The 19236-nt window shown below is 39.3% G+C and overlaps 1 protein-coding gene across 1 annotated transcript in view; it reads right to left on the minus strand.

Moving 5' to 3' along the window:
- Nucleotides 1-19236, minus strand: part of ubb (ubiquitin B) — a 198403-nt gene that overhangs the window by 144742 nt on the left and 34425 nt on the right. The window lies entirely within an intron of this gene.

The following is a 19236-nucleotide window of genomic DNA, read 5'->3' on the forward strand; positions in this document are numbered from 1 at the left end:
GCTTTCTGGTTGCTGGGGTAATTAAGCCCTAGCAACCAGACAGCAGTCAAAAGCACCAAAAGCCTGACATGAAAACTTAAACAGGATCTTAAACAGAAACTCATTTCTTTATTTTGCTTTAATGTGTCAAAAGTGGAAAAGATGTCACATGTAAAATACATACTTTGCAGCTTCTTCCAGCTCCTTTTGCCTTGCCACGATCTTGTTGTGCAAGGCTTCGAGCTTAGGACCCAAAACCTGTGAGCAGGGGGAGAAAGGGGAAAAGAAATTAGAAATTGTTACATATGTATCCATGGGGTGCATTACCTTACAATAAACAGTATTGGGGAAGGTGCTGCATATGCCCACGTGCCCTCTGGCATTTTCAGTACTCTGGGGTTCAAGATGGTGCTTTACACTCATTAGCTCTGTTCACAGTACTTATTATTCAATTAGTTATAAGCTTTCTGGATAACAGGTATCTAGATAACAGAACCCATAGCAGTAGGCAAATTGGGATTGAATATTCATTCAAAATGTGTAATTAGCAGTTGGTTGGAATTACCATTGTCTACAACAGGGATTTGGTAGCCCCATGTGTACTGCTAGCAAGCAGGAGGCTCTTCCTAGAGTAAACTAGCGTCTTTATTCCTCCAAAGTTTTCTTCCAAACCTGGAATATTAAAATTAACACCCGCTTTGAGGCCATGGAGACAACATCAAAGGGGTGGTGAGCAACATGTTTAAATACAGACCAAGAGACCAGCATATGTACATGATTTTGGTACACTTACATCATTAGTTGCATTTTAAAGGCTAAGTTAACAAAAACATAATCCATTGTTCCCCATGGAGCAATACACTCGAAAAAAACACCAGCAGAGACATTAGTTGCAGAGAAAAGTTTAATGAGGGCATGGCCCAAGGGGAACCAGCTTGGCTCTACTGGCAGTAAGTGTAAAATAAAGAAATATAAGTGGGAATTGCACTAATAATCATATCAATAAACAGCTTTACATTTGGTCTGTAAAATGCTCTTTGTTTCTGCGGAAGCGACAATTATAAAAATGCCTTTTGATTTGCAAATGATTAAAGGAAATTACTGCCCCTGGAGACCTTCCCTACTAATACTACTGAGGAGTGTGGGCGAGTAAGATCAGGGTGTGTTTGAGACATTACACCAGTAAATTAGATATTCGGCATCAGGAAAGCTGTTGTACCCAACAGAGTCTGTCAGATCATTTATAGGGTGCACGCTTGTATTGCTCTAGGTCTAGTGAATTCTTCCTTTCTTTTGACATCCAGATAATTGCGTATGGTCAGTGATTGATGCCAGCTGAAAGTGAGAAAGTAACACTGACTATGATGTAGAATCTTACATGCACTGTACTGTCTGCAGAATTTGCTCTGTAACAGTCCCCTGTAATAATTGGCTGCCGGCAGCCATAGTGGCCTTGAATATTTTTTAAATGTGGCCATACTTTGTACACACAAACAGCTCACAAAGTGCACATCATGGTACACCAAGGAACCACATTTATTTCAATGGAAAATTGGTCAATGGGGCATATTTACTAAAATGTGAATTTTCTCTTACATCAGATATATTTTCAGGCCAACAATACATATTTTTTTCCAGAAAAGGTGGCAACCCTACTGTCAGGGTTCAAATGTTCATATTCTTTGCGCAAAATCCCAATTTTTCGTGGAAATTTACCGAAAACCACAAAAAACTAGTGGAATTTTACCAAAATGTTTACGTACGTTCCAAAATGTTCTATAATTTAGAAAAAAATACACATTTTTCTCAAAATTGTTTAGTAAATGGGTCCCTAAGTCTTAGTAATAGAAAGTTTGTTCAAATTTCATATTTTGCACTTTAGTAAATATGCTCCAATATTTAGGAATTACTTTCCCTATTTACATGTGGCCTTTCCCCAGATCCTTATGTGCCCATGGATGAAAGTGCTACAATTTTATTAGCAGACTTTATGCTTCTTTAGCAAGGGAGGATACCTTTCAATCTTGTCCTTTCAATCTTGTCTTTAGGATAAGATTATCATTTTCGGCAACTGGTCATTTGAAAGTACTTTCATTACACAGAACAACAATGTTTCCTCGCCACGAACATGGTTTGCCAAGCTCTCAGCAGCAATAAATATTTTATGAGAAGAAAGCACTTTGCTACCACATACACTGTAACAGATTTGTGTGTCATTTTGGTGGATTATTCATACTGTATTGGGTTGAACTGTGAAGGTTTTTGTTTTGCATTTTGAACATTATAACATCAAAGAACATTCAAATGCAGCAGTCAGTAATGCAGCAGTTAAACAGTAGGTATAAGTGACGTCTGTCAAGATGATGATTGACAACCAAATATCTATTTGTGAAGAAGCAAAGGGGACCCATTTCAGACAATTACTTCAATCGACCAAGATATATTGCTTACAGATAAAAGCACAATTAGGGATAGGGGGACTCCCTACTTATAGTGAGTCTCCGGGGAGGTTAACAGTTGGGTTAGCATCCAACCATTTTTTTTAATTTTTGAGGGGCTCCTCTAGCAACATATGATAACTTGTTCAGTGTTCACTGTTACCCTGCCCTATATGATTAATAAGACAGGATTTATCCATTTTATAATAAAAAGTAATTATAAGTTTCTTAGCATAAAATAAGGTTGCCAGTGCTGTGTGATGTATAATTGGGGTGTAGTTGTGTGGGGGTTGAGTATGGACAAATTACCTTTTGGAAACAAAGTGAATCTTTTGCAGACATTTTACCCTTTTTTGTGTGAGAAGGATCTGGGTTTGTTCTCTGTTTTGATTGGTCTCTCATTGATGCTGAACTGTCAACCTGACAGCTGTGGTATTTGGGGGGGTGATGCTGCAAAATATTCCCCTGATACCCAGAAGTGACGTCACTGAATCACCAGTCAAGATGAAAAATTCTGTCTGTGCATGCGCAAACACATTAAATGACATCACAGAATGCTTACTGCACTTGCACACCCAAATATTCATCCAGGATTTTGTGAGACATTGGAAAAATTGGGAGAATACTGCTGGGGGGCGGGAGAGCCTTCAAAAATGGGTAACTCCTGTAAAAATGGAGGGGGGGGTTGACAGCTCTGTAGATGCTGAAGTGCAATAGCAAGAGTCACACAGATTGGATCAGCAAAGCATCCATAATGCATCACATCTAATTGGCTTACACTGGGATATAAAGTTGGAGGTACTCATAAATCTTTTTGGGGCCCTACCTGCACTTCTATTGCATACAATATAATAAAACTGCGCATAGGTAGCTATCCAACAGGGCCCTTAATGCACCCAGGCCTGGCAATAGCGGCTGTGAGTAATTTCATTCTCCTGATCACCTTGTATGAATACAAAGACAATGAGTGATGTTGGCCTGGAAAGGGAGACAGACGGGCAGATCCCATAGGAACTGAATGTCTTTTAAACAAAACCACCAAACATATCTGTACATGTAACAAAACAAAGGTTTAGAATTACAAATCATTAATCTTAAGTTATTTTGTGATGTGTGAATGTGTAATGTTTTAGAAAAGATTAGCGAAACAGTGAAAAATTCATGAAATGGATAAAATGTTCAAATGAGCATAAAAAAACTGTGTGACAATATTTTTTATGCACTTCATTTTTTAAAAAATCTGCCAATGGCAAAACACAGAAATTCCCTGCGAATCCATGCCTGGTGAAAAATTTTCTATCACTACCTACAGGTATATTGGCTTCAGAACACACATGTAAGAGGGAAGAGTTGAACATACTTTTTACAATAAGCGGGCAGTATGAGAAGGACAATAAGATACTGTAGCTTCACTTTGTATACATGTGCCAGCTACAACTTGCAGCTACTGTTGGCCAATCTGTAGGGTCCAATAGCCCGTGCATGTCTGCAGCCACTTCACATTCAGAAACGTGTAAGGGACATGTTGGGGGATGATGGTTGGTAGTTAATGTTATTAATAACAAAAATGAAGTGAGGGGAGGAGTCAGATCTATGAGAAACAGGGAAAGAAGCAAAGGAGTGAGGGATAGTTTAGGGAAGAAATTGAAGGTATTGTGAAGTGTGAGAAAAAGAAAGATCTTGTTTAAGACCTACAGTCTTCCATACATCTTACTGAATTTTACAAACTGACTTATCTGGAAAGGACAGTGCATGGGTGTAAAGGGCGTCTTCATGTCTAAAAGCTACAGGGGGATGTGGAAGTTGTAGTTTAACAATTGCTAGAAAGCTACAGGTTGTGTATCTGGATGTGTACTCCAGCGACATTTCTGTCTGAGGACTGGATTACCGGGTTTTAATATAAAAGGTTTAATGAAACCCTCTGGGTAAATATATAGATAACACTGGCCCTCTACAGATATATTTAGCACAGTTGCATTGGGAGGTCCCACCTAAATATGCCAGTTATCATATAGATCATAAGGCCCCTACCTGTATAGGGATATATGTATATATATTTTTAGCTTTGAGAAAGGCTGAGGTTTCAGCTGAAACATTAGCTCACAATTTACAATAAAGAACTATGTAATTATTCCTGTGCGAGAGGCTTCTTGCGGTACCTACATTTGTTCTCTCTCTCTCTCTCCCTCTGTATATATATATATACACATGTAATCAATTTAAATGGGTAAAGTTTAGTTAATTAGTGTTATTAATGAATGTATATCTTCTTTCTCTTAACGCTTTTTAGATTGACATATGGTTATTGGTCCTTACATTCTTACATCCTGTAATTTCCCTATTCAGTTCAATTAATATAATAATATACACAATTATATATACAGGTGTAGAACCTGTTTGTGTCCAGCTTCCAAAAGGGGGGTCACTGACCCCAGCAGCTAGAAAACTATTGCTCTGTGAGCTAACAATGTTATTATTATTGTTACTTGTTATTCCTTATCTTTCTATTTAGGCCCCATCCTATTCTTATTCCAGACTCTCATTTAAACCACTGCCTGGTTGCCAAGGTAAACCCCTTTAATGTCTTATGCAATATTTTTTGCATCCATAAATGTATTTTGTTGTTTGCTTCTGTGTATTTAGCCAAATGAACAATATAGAGTATCTTCTGTAACAGACAGTGAAATGTTTAATACCCTAACATTCTCCAAATTCTAGGAAGGTGGAATGCAAATCTCAAGAGGGGACAAAAGGCACCTGGAGTGAGGGGGTTGGTTGCTTACACAATATTACTAGCAAGCCACAACTTGTACATTATTATTTAGATGTGTAAAACTTAATGAGCCGTTACTAAGATTTCTGTGTAAAAAAATGCATAGCTGTCACATGCAATTATCAGCCAACATCGACTCTCATTTAGAAAAATAGACATTCATTGTGCATTAGATAGGCTATGCAGTTTTGCATTTTTGGCTGAGTTACCTCCAGTCTTCTCAAATGAAGGGCAAATAATTGCGGACTTTTAAAAGTACGTAAAAATTCGGATTAAATCCGATCTGATGTGCGGTAAAAGCATGAAAATTTTGTATCGTGGTCGTTTGAAACTATTGTGGTACGATCCGAAAGGTACAAAATTTTCGTATCTGAACGATTGTAAACGGCACAAAAAAACTTTCTGACTTTGAACCTTTAGTGCATGATTTTGGAAGCCTCCCATGAGACTCAATGGCACTCTGCAGCTCCAACCTGGCCAAAGGAAAGTCTCCCATAGGGCTCAATGGCACTCTGCAGCTCCAATCTGGCCCAAGGAAAGTCTCCCATAGGGCTCAATGGCACTCTGCAGCTCCAACCTGGCCAAAGGAAAGTCTCCCATAGGGCTCAATGGCACTCTGCAGCTCCAACCTGGCCCAAGGAAAGTCTCCCATAGGGCTCAATGGCACTCTGCAGCTCCAACCCGGCCCAAGGAAAGTCTCCCATAGGGCTCAATGGCACTCTGCGGCCCCAACCAGGCCCAAGGAAAGTCTCCCATAGGGCTCAATGGCACTCTGCAGCTCCAACTTTCGAAAAAATACAAATTTTTTGTAATCGGAATTGTTGTACTTTAATGAATGGGCCCCTAAGTTTTTTACACTTTTCTCGGGGGGGAACTACTTTTTAAAGGTAGCCTATTGTCCCCCTTAGAATCGGCCTAAGGGGACGATATCGGCAGCTAGAATCAGCCCGTGTATGGGCACCTATACTCACTGTGTGGGACAATAGCCTAACCTCTTTGAGATGCCTTTCCACCAGCAACAATAGGAGCCACCGGGGAAAGACCTACATATCGGTTCGCCTTTCCAAAGTAGCGGAAAGTTTCCTCCTGCAGGCAACTTTGCACGACAATTCCTATTGTTGCCAGTTGAAAGGCATTTCGGAGCATTCGCCTGCAGTAACAGAGATCTATCATTAGCGACTAACTTGCTCCGTGGGACATCAGCCTTATACTGCTTCCTAAAGAGACTTTTCTCTTCCTTCCTATGATCATGCAATGTTTATAACTGGATGAGCACATGCATACCTGGGATACTGCTCTACAGGACAGCGTGCTACTCAGTGGCTTTGCCCTAGGCAAAAGATGGAGGCAGGCTGCACAAAATGAACCCAGAGAAGGAATCTGACCCTTTTTATAAATATACAGAAGTATTCACAATTATGCACAGACATAAAAGGTAAATAGAAGTAAATAGAAGCGATGGGAATGGTGATAGTATTGCCAGAGTCTGGGCCCACCAGAAGAATCCTGCATGAGCAAAGTTACATTAGCAAGTTTTTTATTACCACAAAACACATCATTTTTATGTTTTCCCCATGTTATCAGGGGCCATATATATGGTGTTACACTGTTTACAATAGACAATCCAGCCATAGAATTATTTTTATAAATCAGTCTTTAATGTCACAATCTTTTACTTAGAAAACTTTATTAGAAATATATACATTGTGGTGATTTTAATAAGAATTTTTCTGTGCCACAGAGGCTGTTTAAGCTTCTTTGTAATGTTTTCTGGATTTGTATAGCGGCTGCAGCTAACTCACATCTACATCAATGTGGACTTCTTGAAGGGCAACTAAATATTACAATTTTTCAAACATGCTTCTCATAGGCAACGCACATTAGGTGGCAGGGGGAGGCAGGTAGGCCAGCTGTGTGTCCTGGCACCATGCTCCTTACTGAGCAATGGATTTTTACTTTTTTACTCCATTCATATTCTGATCAATGCTGTGCAACTGTACCTATGCCTGCAGGGGAACCCCGGAGATGTCACCATCCTGGATCTGGGAATTGCTCCAGGGTTCCCATAGCGGGTTGCATAATTAGGTGTACCAGGCTTGTGTCCACTGAATTGGATTCAAATGCATTCTGGAAGTGACTTAACCCTCACTATGAAACTTCTAGATGCAACTGCCCGATACCTTTTTCATTCTCAGCTAGTTTGTCTACAAAACAACTTAAATATCCAGTGTTCTTTTTTGAAGAAACTTCAGCACATTTGCTGCTTTTACTTTATTGATCTTTATTTTAAAATTAAACAGAAAGATGTCTGGCTTTTACAAATGCTGTTGTTTATTCACATAGCGTATTTTGTGTTGCAATGAAAGGGTTTTGTATAACAAAAGTAGTAAATATCAGAGCATAAATACATTTTTGATTTGTACCAGGGACAGACTGATTCAACATAAATTTACGCTTAGAACTTTTTATACCCCGAATAGACTATTTTGCATGGGCCAAATACTAGCCCCTATTTGTTAAATAAGCGGAGGAGTGGATGGGTCATACTGGCATATGATATGGGCATGTCCTATCATCAGCAGGTATTGGGTGAAAATTACCAGATATATGATAGACACATTGGCCCTCCCACCCCTATTGCAACCAGAAATATCTATTAGGCCTAGTGGATGACCTTGTTCCAACTAACTATGCAAGAATTTTGGTAAGATCACTATTATACTGCGCCAAAAAAGTGTTAATTATGCATTGGATGGCCCCTCTACCCCCTCAGAAGACTACATGGGTAGATTTGGTCAATAAAACGCTTCTGCTAATCAAGCTTACGTATGAATCCAAAGGCCAACCGAATAAATATGACAGAATCTGGGGAGGCTGGCTGGACGCTCACCTAATTGATTTACCTTGAATTATATATGTGAATACTCTGGCATTTTTTTGTATGATAATATGGAAAACTCAACTATGGCTGTACCCCCTCCCCCTCCCTCCCTCCTTCTTTCTGTACCCCACTCCCATATACTGATAAAAGCAATAAAAAGAATTTCTGTAAAAAAAAAAATATATCAGAGCATAAAACTATCCATTCCAGTCTATGAGAACACTATCTATTCTATGCAGTCTTCTCATTCTTCTTCTGAAGCATAAAACAGTTATTTTGTTCTGCTTCACAAATTTTTGTGGTAGAATTTATTATAAAAATGTGAATACATCTTTTTATAAAAGTAACTATACTATATTATTATATTATTATATACTATATTATTTTATAAAAAAAAAATATATATTTAGTTAATATGCAAAATAGTTTCTTCTAGTATGTATGTATTTATAGCTTTACTGATACAGGTATTGGATTCATTATCCAGAAAGCTGAGAATTACAAAAAGGCTGTCTCCCATAGACCCAATTTCAATCAAATAATTACAGTTTTGGAGTTTTTCCTTTTTCTTTGTAATAATAAAACAATAACTAATACTTTATCCCAACTAAGATATTATGAATCATTCTCGGTTGCAACACAATTCTATTGTGTATATTTAATGTTTAAATAGTTTTTTGTAGACTTAACGTATGGTGATTCAAATTACGGAAATACCCCTTATCTGGAAAACCCCAGGTCCTGAGCATTCTGGAAAACAGGTCCCATACCTGTATATTGGTACTACACGCACAACATTGTACATTTTTACAGTATTGTCGTGGTACAAACAGGGGGACACTTTTTGCAGTAAACAAACATGAATACTATCCTTTATATAATTCTGACATATTCCACAGAGCTTACAATCTTTGCCCACCATGGTGAGATTTATTAGGAACTATTAATGTGCCACCATACAGCAAATGGGACCCTATACTCCCTAGAGCAGTGATCCCCATAGTTACATAGGGTTGAAAAAAGACCAGTGTCCATCAAGTTCAACCCATCCAAGTAAACCCAGCACACTTAACCCACACCTACCAATCTATACACTCACATACATACCAGTGGCTTGGGGGCAACATGCTGCTCACCAACCCCTTGGATGTTGCTCTCAGTGCCCCCAAACCAGGGAGTTATTTTTGAATTCCTGACTTGGGGGCAAGTTTAGGTTGAATAAAGACAAGATTTCCTACCAAATAAAGCCCCTGTAAGCTGATAGTGTGCATAGAGGCTCCCTAATAGCCAATCTTAGCCCTTATTTGGCTCCTCCATGAACTTTTATGGTGCTTGTGTTGCTCTCCAAGGCTTTTTACATTTGACTGTGGCTCACAAGTAAGAAAGGTTGGGGACCCCTGCCCTAGAGTATGTCTATATACAGTAACAGTTTATATAACAGGTATATTTAATTTATAGTCATTAGTAGCTATCTGGCTATTAGTAGGATGCTAGGAGCTTGAAGGTGTTGGCCCAAACCTGTTTTAACTCTTCAGCCGTTTATTTAAAGGGATACTGTTACCACATAATCATCCCTTTAATTCTCAAGCCATTCAAGCTTTACATTTATCTAATAGCGCTCTGTCACAGTAACAGTAGTGCCCAGATTTCATACATACATTAATCATTCACTTTAGTAAGAGTGTTGGTAATTTTCACCAAACTACATAGCATTACACAGTGCTGTTATTAGTAAAGATTCTTTATTTTGATGACAGCATTTCTTAAAAAAACCATTCAAGGTTCTACTGTAGCCTGGGTGCAATAAAGTAAATTACTCATTTAAAGGATTTCTACTGCCTAATCGGAGTGATTTATAGTGCTAAGTGCACCTACAAATTTGTATAGCCCCTTTATGGCACCATCAGCCATATAAACTTTCTCAACAAATGTGCATTAAATTCTATCAGTTCAGTTATGTGTCACCCTATTTATAATGCCAATTTGGGCACAGGCCTGTATATAATGGCAAATGCCAAAGGGGCTGCTGTAGGATGCCAGAGACCTGTGGTGGGCTGTTTTAGCTTCTGTGTAATTGATTTAACTGCAGCTCAGCCTGGACCTGCTTGGGATTCTCCTTCTTAGGAAGGCCTATAATATTGAGGGAAAGCCATACTATGACGGGCAGCCTGCTCTGTGTAATTGTGTAGGGAAGCTGCCAGTATCATTACACATTATACTCACATACATAAACTATATATACAACCACTAATACTAACTGTAGATATTAGTATCACAATAGCCTTGGATATTCTGATTGTTCAAGAACTCATCCAGGCCCTTCTTAAAGGCATTTAAGAATGGCATTTATATGAATTGTATCAGAATAGATATATGGCATGTACATGGTGGTAACTTCACTAGCAGTGATCACTCTAGGGAACAATGTAGTGTAAAAAAGATATTATTTGTTGAAATGAAAAATAAGATTCCATTGTTAGTAGCCTCACATCTGTTTATGGGCATGCTATATATAGACATAGTCCTTAAAAGGCATTTTTAAAAGAATCTACACTACACTGGTATATTAAATGCAAAAATAAGACTGGTACAGAATTGCCTGTATGATTGCCCTATGCACTATAGAACTAGCACTGATTTTGGTAAAAGAAAGTATGCCACACTGAAGTATGTCGCTCAGGTAACAATCGTACATTGAAGTAAAACACATGGAAATTGAAACTATTTTTTTTAGCACTCTACACTTTTTTTCACCTTTTGATAAATGAGAATTTTGATTCAGTTGTATATTTTATTTGTAGAGTTACCAGTAAAAAAAATAAAAATTGCTTTAATACGGAAGATGTGGATTATGTGACCATTACAATGGGGTTTCATTTTATGTAAGGTAATACCAGCAGGGCAGGGTATTTGTTCCCTTGGCTTCTTTCTTTGTGTTAGTAAATCAGGCGGGGTGGCCCAGGTAGCTGGTGGGGTTACATCCAGCCAAACATGATCCTGTATTTGGAAAATGGCACTGAAACCTTATGAACTGGGAAACCCAAACATAGATGTGAGAAACCTCTCACGTGTACAGTTTCCCACGCTGTAATCTACACATCATTTATTTCCATTCCAAATAGAGTTTCTGTAAACAAAGCCCATTGGAGACTTCCGTATGCTGCGTCCCTGGAGTCATCACACTGCAAATACAGTCTGGGAAACATAGAGCACTAATGCATTCAGTTATTTACTCAGCTTTTATTTTTATTTCACACGTGACTAATGCAGTCAGTGGTAATCAGTGGGCCTCAGCTATGTCAGTGCATCTGGGTAATAACCTTTTCACTGATCTCTAATCATGTTAAATATTTGGCCAAATGTGTCATTGCGAGAATACGGCCGTATGGTATCAGCCTTATCTGTTATCAAGTTATACATCTGTGATTTGAAATGATACACCTGTGCTATGAATTAATACACCTGTTATATAACTGTTACACCTGTGATATTAACTGATATGCCTGTGCTATGAACGCTATATTTATTCTGCAGAAAGCTTTACCATACCTGAGTAAACAGCCCTAGAAGCTCCGTTCTTTTGTTGGATCATGGTAATATTTGGTTACTTGGTACCTTCATCTCAAAGTTCATTTATGTTTTTCTATGTAAAGGAATGTCAAGTTATTCTTCTCTTTTTACTAATTCCACATGATTTTTTGTGTATGTTTAAATTTAATAGCATTAATTTAGTGTCACACTCTGTGAGCGCTATGCAATGACAAGGCGGAATATGGCTTGAAAACGCAAAAATCAACATTTTGGTGCCAAAATCCATCTGTGTGTACTGACAGGTGAATGCCAAGCCAGTCGGTGCATGGTAAGATGGGACGGAAAGCAATAGGTAGGTGTTTTCACTACACTGACTAACACTTAAATGAGTATTCATTAAAACCATTTTCAAACTGTTAGAAATTTATTTTAGTGTAATAAATATCATAAAATTACAACTGCTGGAAATCTATTCTATCTGCATAAATATTACAGGTAGTTATCAAACTCCACAGATGAAAATCCTGGCACGCAGTGATTGTTCTTTGCCTTGTGTGGCAGCGATTAATGGGCCAGTGTTTATGTGGGTGGGAAGCTTTAGTTCCCCTTTATTATAGGAAAACATCTAACATACTGTATGTGAATGTGATACTTACAGAAAACATGAAATAACAATTAAAATTTATAGCTTCTAGTTCATTGTCATAAAATCTATACACGAAATGATATTCTACTGAGCTCCCTGGATGGGTCTATTAATATTGTAGTTGTGAGGTTGTTAGATGTGTTTGTGATTGGAACAGCAATGTTTGGCCGTTATGAGGTTTGTGGATCAATGTAAGTTGATGTTCTTAAGTACAAGCCATTTCAGGAGCTGAGGTCAGCATGCCTGTACCCAGAAGATTGTTACTCAATGGCAAATAATGTGCTGAGCAGGGCACAGAAATGGATTCCCGGGCATCTCGGTTATACAGCGCTACATTTGATTAAGGAGAGTGCTGCTTCACTCACGCTTTCCTGGCAGTAATGTTGACATTTGTGTCTTTACAGCAATAATCAGAGAAGAATAAAATTAGCCAGTGTGGTTCCTTTTATGTAAATTAGGGAGTCCTTATGCATGTTTATTTTAAATCAAGGGATTCTATGTACTAATTTACCTTTTATTAAAGCTATGCTTCAGCTTGACAAATGCAAACTCTAAATGCCATGCTGAAATTGACATTTTTCCTCCACCCAAACATATACACTGACTACCAATATTTAGTTATGTGTAAGTGTTATTGCTATTAGATGCCATATCTGTCTGGCCGTTCACATTTGTTGCACTGTTAGCTCTGACTCGTGAAACAATGTAGCAGAAACAGTTGATTAATGGCACTTGAAGAGAATTTACTTCTACTGCCATAACCAGACAACAGAAAATACAGCTTTCAATAGCAATTACATTAACAAATAAAGTTAAACCATTGAAAATGTTTAATTAATATCAGATCTGAATCTAGGTATACTGGCTCCCAAGGCACCCGTCCAACAGACCATGCACTTCCCAACAGCTCGCTCACCTAGACGCCACCACCCCCCACTTGAAGGCCAACAAGCCAGCCATTCTCGGAGGTCTGCTGAAACCAGTTAGCAGCATCACCTGTAGAGGAAACCAGGCCTCCTGTACCTGCGCTTAACCCCTTACTCCCATGAGTAAGATTAATATTTATTGTTTTTCTTTCGATTTTTTTTCTTTCTTTTTTGGGGGGGGATTGCGCCCAGTGTTACTTCTAATTCCTCCTTAGCAATTTGCACAAATAAATTGTTTTCTTGTGTGCATAGTTTTTAAAAATGTGTGCTCAGATCAGAATAAATGCAAAATGTTGTGTTTTCACACAATTCTTGTGTGCACTGGCTGCACACACGCTTAGAGGGAACACTGATTGCGCCCCCCACTAGTTGAGGTCCTCTCCTGCCTACCTCTAGTTCCAGCCCATTTCAGGAGTTGTGAGTGACGATCTTTGCACCACCACACCCACCCTCCACTTGTCACCATTGTGCACTAGCGCGGTCAGGGCCACAAACTCCCTTCCTCTCTTATCTCACCCAGGGCCTGGACTAGGGAAGGAAAACAGAGGCGGTGCATGCCTAGCACCCTGCCCCCTGTTGTTGCACCTATGCACATGCTTCCTCTGCTGATTCCCAGTTCCCACCCTGGCAGTATGGCACAAGTGCTGGAGTGTATAATTGCCCCCTGTTAGGCCCCATACAGAGAGCACATAAATCCTTGCCACTGGTGGAGGTACCACTTTGGTATTAAAAATGTTACCTATTGATTGCTATGGGTGACTGGATCTGGTAAATTTTATTACATTACCCAGCTGTAAATGATTTATTTCCTATCAGTGTACCTTAGCTTTCTAATATTTGGGGGGAAGCATTATTATTAATATAATGTATTACATGATAGTTCCTCTATTTAAAGTGGTTTTTGTAGGGTCTAATGCTATTCTGTATGTAGCAGGTTGTTACCTCACACCTATTTAAAATATTATTTATTGAATATGTTCAATAAAATAACTCTGAACCCAAAAACAACCATCAATGCCATTATTAGGCTTCCTTCTCCAGACATACCCATCCTCTATCTGCACTTATTTTCATTGGATCCTTTTACATTCAGGTGCCCCTACACAAGCATTTTATTGCTTCTGGTCCCTAGGCTCTTCAGAACTCCACCAGAAGTGGCTCATAAGGGTCCCTCTATTTCTTATGTCTACCTCTGAAGTCTCTGTACTGGTTGAGTTTGTGACTAAGTACTAAATCCCTTTGTACTAGGTACTAAATCCACTAGGTTTCTTGGTGGGGCCAAAGCTTACTAGCTGGTCTGTTCCTGTTCCACCCCCCCCCCCCTTAAGACTACAATAATCCTATTATAACTTTACTTGAGTTCTAGATTGTATTTTCAGTTGCTGTAGATGATCCTACAGTTCCAGTGTAAGATCTCCCATGCAGATAGTTGCTGAGCTTTTGATGTGAGTAATTCCCCGAGACCAATGGTTTCTCACAAAATCTTTGAACGCACAGTGATTAATTTGTTCCCCCCAATGCTGTTTATTAGCTGTGGCTTTGCACTGTAACCCACTGGAGCCAGAATTTGCTGCTTGAAAGAAAACACTGCCATCTTTGTTAGAGCTCAACAATTCTTCCTCTTCTAAATTCCTCTTTCTAAAGCTCTGCGTGTGTGTGTGTCTGGGGGGGGAACCCATGACTACTTCCCAAGGCTTCAACTTTAATTTTATTTATAGCCCTCATTAAAATGAGATCCTTGGCATAACAATGGCCTCATCCTTGTCTATTGGGGATGTAAGGACTTGTAATTCCTTGCTTACTAGTGTAACGCTACATGCTCCAGTATTTTAGTTTGAGTGATCTTTTATGTGTATCCAAAGCCACTGTGCAGTGTGACTTGGCTGATCAAACACTGGCACAAATTGACTGTTAAGTCCCAAGCCCCCTTATACCCAGAACATTGTGCCAACCAAATTATTTGGAATTAAAATATTTTACAAATGAACGGACAAATAGCCAAATACCATTATTTAGCCTTTAATGGCACATGATAAGCCTCTTGTGGTCTTGTAGACAACAAAACTCTGTATTATTTGTACACATCTTTAATGGCGTGGGATTGAGCAGTCATTCTAAGTGCCATAAAAGCCATTGGTGAGAGATCCACCCATTACTTAATGGCAATTACTTCCCTAGTGCAGTAAGGTTAGTGGGATTAGAGCTTCTTTTAGTGCTGCAAGAGGCTTATGTATAGGACTATGGTAACAACTGCCTGACAACTAAGCTTGTATGGAGAATTCTCAGAACTAGGAAAACATAAGTGGATGAATCTGGGTTTGACTGGTAAAAATATGTGCTTAATGGCAATGTTATTAGTAGGGGAAAAAACAAAAATATAGGAAGGCTGGTATTTTTCCAGAAAAGGTAGCCACCCTATTACTAGATAACACTTGTTACTGACTAAAATTGCTGGGAGTTGATGCTCAGTTAATAGTGGAGCTTACAATCTAAGGCCCTATTAGCTGCACACAGTAACACCAAAAAATGAAAGTGTATAAAAGTAACTAAAATATAATGTGCTGCTGCCCTGCACTGGTAAAAGTTGTGTGTTTACTTCAGAAAGTCTACTATAATTTATATAAATAAGCTGCTATGTAGCCATGGGGGCAGCCATTAAAAGGAGAAAATGCACAGGCACTTAGCAGATAACAGATAAAACACTATTGTATTCTACAGAACTTATCTGTTATCTGCTATGTAACCTGTGCCTTTTCTCCTTTCTTCCAGCTTGAATGGCTGCCCCCGGGGCTACACAGCAGCTTATTTTATTAATTATAGTAGAGTTACTGTAGCAAACACACCAGTTTTACCAGTGCAGGGCAACAGTGCATTAGATTTGTATTACTTTAAAGCTCTTTCATTTTTTGGTGTTACTGTTCCTTTTTAAGGTGGCCATACACGGTAAGATTCTCTCATTTGGCAAGGTCGCCAAACTAGTAAATATTTCCCCGATATACCCAACTTGGATGGGTGATATCGTGCTAATGCGATCATTTAGCCCTCAGCGATAGGAAAAGTAGGAGCAAGGGCCAATGTGGCCAGCCTCATAGACATCTAGCCGATTTAAGGCCAGATATCAGATGGGAAGGCCTGTCGGGGGGCCCCATACATGGGCAGTTAAGAGAACCTGAGTACCCCCACAGTAGCACAGGAAAAACACACACACAAATTCATTACAGACAGTGCCCTGGTTGGAATCAAACCTAGGCCCCTATTGTTATACTGGTAATGACTGCCCACCCACAATGCACACTAATTTACATAGTGTGTCTAATGGGCAGATTTCTTGATAAATGGGAGAGAGCTGCATCCCCTGTCACACACTCAGAGACAGAATTGCTGTATTGCTGAAACCACACAGAATATTTGAGTCAGCGCTACTGCTCCACATATTTATCATTATTAAAATGATTACATGAGGCTAGAAACTGAATTTAGATGAGCTACTTGTGCCAATGTATACATATCCTTCAGTCAGATCATGCACCCCACACTACAAATAAGTATCAATAAAACAAACTGCCGATCCCAATGATTTGGGGATTTTAGCATTAATCTATTCCTCTGGTTTTGCTGAGTGTGCAGCGGCCATGCTGTGTATGGGGAAATAAATCAGAAGGCAGCGGAACATGGAGGGATGGTATGGGCTGTCATTCTGCTTCTCTTTTTTCTGCCATCATTTAGGGGGGGATTTGCTGAATAATCGCTCAGCAGTCTGGCAATTAGTTTATCAGTGATTTTTTATCTGCTCACGGAAGAATACGTAATGCTCTTTAGTATTTCCTGCTGTATCAGCAGAGCTCATGCAAAAAAGTACCAGGGCCAGTCTGTCTGCGTATAGTTACTATTTCTCTGGCCACCTTCACACTGATTTACTTATGGGTCATTATGGCAAGTGTAAATAGGTGGGCAATCTGGCCAAACGAACAATGAAAGGGATTGTTAACCTTTATGTTAACTTTTAGTACGATGTAGAGAGTAATATTCTGAGACAATTTGCAATTGGTCTTCATTTTTTATTATTTTGGTTTTTGAATTGTTTTATTTTAGTTGAGCAACTCTCCAGTTTGGAATTTTAGCAGTTATCTGGTTGTTAGCATTCAGATTACCTTAGCAACCAGGGAGTGGATTGGAAAAGGGACTGATATATTTATAGGAGAGGACCCTGAATAGAAAAATAGGCAATAAAACCAACAATAACAATAGAATTGTAGCCCCACAGAGCAATATATATTTGGCTGCTGAGGTCAGTGCCATTTAAAAGTTGGGAAGAGTCAGAAGAAGAAGGCACACCCTTCAAAAACTATAACAAATAAATAATGAAGACCAATTGAAAAGTTGCTTAGAATTGGCCATTCTATAACATACTAAAAGTTAACTTAAAGTTGAACCAGCCTCATAAATGTATCACTAGATTCACTACAATTGGCAGGTCTTGATATGATGGACACCCAACTCTGTACTGTAGGTTCTGGACTTCCTGCAAGAAGTTGTTTGTTCCCCCCATGTTTGTGTTAAGGTGGCCACCTTTAGTTCCTTCCAGGTACTCTGGTTTTCTTCCACACCCCAAAAATATGCAGGCAGGTTAATTAACCCCTGATAAAACTGACCATAGTGTATGTGATAGGGACCTGAGACAGTAAGCTCCACTATGCAAGCCTGGAACTAGGGGTAGGCAGAAGCCCGTGCCTAGCGCACAACAGTAGGGGGGGCACTAGGCATGTACCTCTTCTACTGGCCTTTTCCTAGTCTGGCCAGATATCAGTAAACCTATAAGGTGCTGGCTCGGTCTGGAGGAATTATCAGCCTGTATATAGCCAGCTTAACACATTAATAGCTGACATCCCCATGGCCAACCCAATGCTTTCAGTTTAGTGTGGCTGAGGGAAGGGGCATGGGAAGGGGGGCAGCCTCTGGGTCCCCATTGGCGAAATCCGGTACTGGCAGCCCTATATGCAATATACAGTACATTCTGGCCAGCCCGTCACTGCTAATGTAACCAGTTTTATCATGTCGTCCAAGTAAAACCCTTTCCTCACATTTTTGATGTATTGTATGAAATAATGGAAATATTATATGTATGCCTAATGCCTTATAAGAAGAGACTAATGCTACTGGCAAACCATCGGTTCCACTTGTTTACCCTGTAGGACAAATAGAGACTCAGAAACATGTTGCTAAACATATGCCTCCGCCTTGGTAAGAACCAGGATGTGGTAAGGATGTAGGTGTGTCTGGGAGGTATAAAGGGCACTTTGATTGCTTAAGTAGTGGCTGGGAATATGTAGTGCTTAGTAAATACCTGTAATGTGCTATGAGTCAAATTTCAATCACATATCGCCATCTGGAGTATAGAGTGCCGGGAAGCTTCAACCTCCGATGTCCGGGGGTCATTTGCTAAAACTAACAACAACCTATGAGAAATTTTCCTGCAGTAGGCTAATCCTTGCTCGGCTCCTATAGGTTACTGCATTGGTGCAAATATGTCCATAGTTCCATAGTCCAAAGTAAATGGGCTTAGTGGGTTAGAGAGGGTGTGAGTTAGGGATGGGTTTGGGTTGAGCTTTTTGTCAACCTGCACATCATGACTTTCCTGCTAGCAGGACTTTCAAGCATTCTCAGTAAAGACTTACTAGGCAGTCAATGAAAGGTAACTCCTCAGAAAACTAAAGGGGGCAGAGAATCACGCTCGTACAGGAAATGGAGGATCTGTGCTGCAGATTTGTGCTTTTGCTTTGCTTAAAAGAGGTTAGACTGAATGCTGAGAGCGAAGTAGGTAGAGTCACTTTAAAGATTATTTATACAAAGGTTTACTTTTTTTTTTTTTTTTAGAAATTACATTACATTACTAGTAATTGCATTACTTATTACTAATTGATGATTGTTTTGGTTTTATCTTTACAACCCCAAACCCTATAATCAAATAATGAGCTCAGTATGAACAAACCCTTTTTCCCAGCCGCAGTGTTTTAAGTTTACAGATAAGGAGAAGTTTATTATTCTTTTTCTCCCACAATTGC

Source organism: Xenopus tropicalis, chromosome 2, assembly GCF_000004195.4.
Source record: "Xenopus tropicalis strain Nigerian chromosome 2, UCB_Xtro_10.0, whole genome shotgun sequence".
In the NCBI taxonomy this organism is placed as follows: domain Eukaryota; kingdom Metazoa; phylum Chordata; class Amphibia; order Anura; family Pipidae; genus Xenopus; species Xenopus tropicalis.